Source organism: Echinops telfairi, unplaced genomic scaffold (genome assembly GCF_000313985.2).
Source record: "Echinops telfairi isolate 266 unplaced genomic scaffold, ASM31398v2 ScPeMD7_9;HRSCAF=40, whole genome shotgun sequence".
Lineage (NCBI taxonomy): Eukaryota > Metazoa > Chordata > Mammalia > Afrosoricida > Tenrecidae > Echinops > Echinops telfairi.
Genome location: NW_022103906.1, coordinates 13,046,104 through 13,050,221, shown reverse-complemented (window position 1 = coordinate 13,050,221; position 4,118 = coordinate 13,046,104).

Genomic DNA, 4,118 nt, shown 5'->3' with positions numbered 1-4,118 from the left:
AGTGTGTAGAAGGTGCCATTTTTGTTTTCCAGTAGGCCTCTAGGGTGAGAAACGTAGGCCTCCTACCAACAGCTGGCACCACTTTCAGCAGAGCATTTTGCCTCTGTCCTCGGTGTCATAGTTATCGTGGTATTTCAGTGATATCCTTGCTGGCTTTTCCTGCTTGATCGCGAGCTCACTCAGCACCAGGAAAATGTTCATGTGGATATCTTCTGTACCCAGAAGAGCACCTGCCACGGAGTGAGTCGTCTGTGACTATTTCTTGAATTGGTATAACCCTCCCAATAAACAAAGAGGATAGGATCTACCACAGCCACCAGTCAATCAAACAATGTTGGCGTGGCTTTTCAATTCAATACATATCCTAAAATGTCTACCTTGGGCTGAAGACTGGACTAACACTGGAGTTACAAAGAAGAGGATGGCCAATCCGGGTTACTGAGTCAACGACGGAAGACGTTAGTGGCATTAAAGGGAATACGCTATGGCTGTTGAAGGGACCATAGATGGGGGAACATTTCCAAGAGTAAGTAATGTTGGAGCTGTGTTCCGGAGAGTAAGTAAGCATGCACCAGGCAGGCCACAGAGAAGAAAGGCGTCCAGGGAAGATAGCAGATCTGTGTGCATCTGAAGAATGGGTTGAAATGACATGCGTATTGGAGGACAGCAGTGGCAGAGAGAGGGTGCTATGGTAAGGAGGGTGCATGTGTCCTGTAAATTACATCACAAAATCATCAAACAGAAACGTCCTGTTGACCTCCTTCCAAAAGATAATAGCTGTTGAAAACCCCACAGAGCACAGTTCCCCCTAAACATGCACACACACATGGGATGTCCCTGAGGCAGAAGCAACTGAAAGGCCACTGACGGTTTGGGGGGTTAGCCTGATTCACTCTTTTAGAAAGACCACTCTGGTGACAGTGTGTAAGAGGCGTGGGACAGGATGAAACTGAAAATCACAAGACAATTGGAGGAAAGTCTGGGTATTGCCATGATCCGGGGAGGGGGAGGTAAGGGACTGAGGCAGTTTCATCGGTGAAAAGGCTGGAGAAGGATGATGGGGGATAAGACTTCTTAGGCGGGTAATGTGTTCTTCTGAAACACTCTCCTCCAAGCTGGGAAAGGCAGCAAAGAGGAAGAGGGGGTGCGGGAGGTGCACGGGTTCTGAGGAACTGTGGTACATATGCTAATGCCACCTGGGAAATGGAACCAGCTCACAAATTCCCTCGATGACCTTAGGTGAAAAGAATCATGCTCAACCACGGGCGTGAGATCAGTGCGTACATGGGCCAGGGTGAGCACAGAGCTCCGTAGAAGCTTTCTTCCGGTAGCGGGCTTTTGTGCAACACTGAGCCTTCTGCAGCCCCAGCCAGGAGGCGTACATTTGTGTCACTTGGTGATCTGCAATGGGAAAACAACAGTGACAAACACACATACTTATCTGAAACGCGAAGGTTGGCAGGCGCTTAAAAGCATAGAAGGGATGTCTGATAGACCAAAGTCCTATATGAATATTGGAAAGTGGCTGTGCGCCCGTTCCCGGCTACTGTCTTGGAGACAATGTGCAGGGGCGCCACACCTCTGCCTTCCCCTTGTCTCCCTGGCAGGACAGCGAGTCCTGCAGGATCTTGGTGGCTGCCTGGAGACTTTTGCTCACTAGCACCTGGAGTGCTTTACAGACCCCCTCTATTTTGCTCTCTCTGAACAAGACTAAGGAGCTCTGGTGGCCTAATGGTTACACATTCAGCTGCGAACCACTGGGTCAGCAGCTCGAAACCACTGCCGCTCCTCAGGAGAAAGACGGGCTTTCTGCTCCCTTAAAGGGTTACGGTCTCAGGAACTCACAGGGCTAGTTGTACCCTGTCTGATGGTGTCGCTTTGCATCACAACCAGCACAGACTGAGTTTGCTTGTTCTGGGTTTGAGCAAGACTGGGCCAGCGAGCCAAGGCCTTCTGCTGCTTCAGCTGCGGTCACCCACCTGCTGCCTCCAGTTCTCACTTCATCCTGCGCCGTGGACCCCTTCCCACGTGCTCTTAGGTTTCCGGGCATTTACCTGTCGCCCCTCAGCTGCAGGCCCACTTTGCTCTTCAGTCACACCGGGCACCTGGGCTGATCTTGATAGTTGTTTCCAAGTTAGTTTGGTGCCATCAGTCTCCTATTGGGAAATAAACGGCACCCACTTCACCCAGGGAGGAAGCAAGGAAGCATACAGAGCCAGTCGGCTGTGCGCCCCGGGGCCTCTGGTGCTGCAGAAAGAGCAGGGCAGAGGAAAACCAAACCAACCAACCAACAAGCACGGCTCCGGGAATCAGGAAAATTAGGGTCTCAATCAGAGCCCGTCCTCAATTTAAGGCAGGGGTTCTCCATCCGTGGGTCATGACCCCTTTGAGGGTCGAATGACCCTTTCACAGGGGTTGCCTGATTCATAACAGTAGCAAAATAACAGTTATGAAGTAGCAACGAAAATCATTTTATGGTTGGGGGGCGTCATCACAACATGAAGAACTGTATTAAAGGGTAGCAGCATTAGGAAGGTTGAGAGCCCTTGATTTAAAGGATCTTGTAGCAGTCACTTATCCTCTCTACATTTCTGTTTCTTCATGCAAACCATGAGGGCAAAAGCCTCCCTTGCAAAGGGCCAGCCAGCCCAAGTGCCCAGCTGGGGGAGGCACAAGGAAATCACCCAGCAAGTACAGGCTCCCTTCTCTGGGCAACTTTACTGCACCCTGTCATCTTACAGGCCTCACCATCCGTTTGACTGGAAGAGGTCAAAGGAAATGCTGGAAAGGCCGCAATGGGAGCCCGGGCCCATTTGATACTAGATGGGGTGCTCCGTCCACCTCTCATGCCTCCATCCATTGGCCCCCACTTCTTTCTCCACCACTTCAATTCCTCAGCGAAGAACACACCCAGCCACGTGCCACTCCTGCCAACACAATTGGGTGGTCCTGTAGATCACCTCTCTCCTTTCCCTGTCAGTCTCCTTAAGCACATTCTCTGTGCTTGCTGTCTTCTTTTATAGACCCCTTGTCCCGCCCCCTCCCCCACCAGGTCTCCTGGCTGCTCTCTATGCCTCCTCCCTCCAATCACCGCCCCCCACCACACACACACACACACACACTGTTCTGCTCAGCATCCTGCAGGGCTCACCTTGCCTTGGCTCCCTGCTTTGCCAACCAAGGACCTCTCCCCTGTAGTTCCAGCCCTTGCCAGTGATGGTGGGGACATGTTCTGGGCATCACTGTTCCCTGTGTCTTGACCCTGGTCCTGTTCTCAGTCAGGAGTGTGCTCCCCACATCTCTATCATTTCATTTCTTGCCGAGTCTTCTTGGCCTGCCATAGTACCATCTCCGCTATTAAGACTGTCTTGATTTCCTATTGGAATCAACCTCTCGGCTCTCCAAACCACCTTCGCATGCTATCTCTGCACTAGGAGTACATGGCCCGCATTACATGTGAACACATCTTGTCTCCCGGAGGGCTCCGACATGCCATCAGTCAATTCTGCTGGGAAAGGCCGTGGTGTAATCCTTGGTCTTCTTTCAGGTCACTTCATGCTGGCTGCCTCACAAAGGGAAGGACCTGCCAGGTGGCCATCTCAGCGTGTCCCTGACTGTCTTCTGGTTCAGGGAACACCATGCACATCCAGCTGTACAGTAAGGCAAGGGGTCCAGCTGTTCCTGAGCCCAGTGTCCACTGCCTGGCCCTGTCCTTGAGGATTCCCTACCCCTTGCCCTGATCTTTGTACAGGGTCCCTCCATCACACTTGTCACAGGTTATTCGACTGAAATGTGCCATCTGATTCCTGCTGGGACACTGGCAGGTATGTCATGCTCACCCAGGGTCAACAATTGCCAATCAACCTGTGTCTTTTCAGAAAGACCTAGTGAAATACTGAGATGTGGTAAGTTCTAAAGGGGATCCCGAAGAGAGGCAGCCTTTACCTGCATGGTGTTTGCAGGCATCATGCAGGTGGTAAGGTCCAGTAGAGGGTGGTACGGTCCAGTAAGAAAGACGGCATGCACTGGAGATCCCCTTGCAGAGGGGTCTCGGGGAGGAGATGAGCCAGTCAGGGTGCGATGTAACAATGATGAGAAATACAACTTTCCTCTAGTTC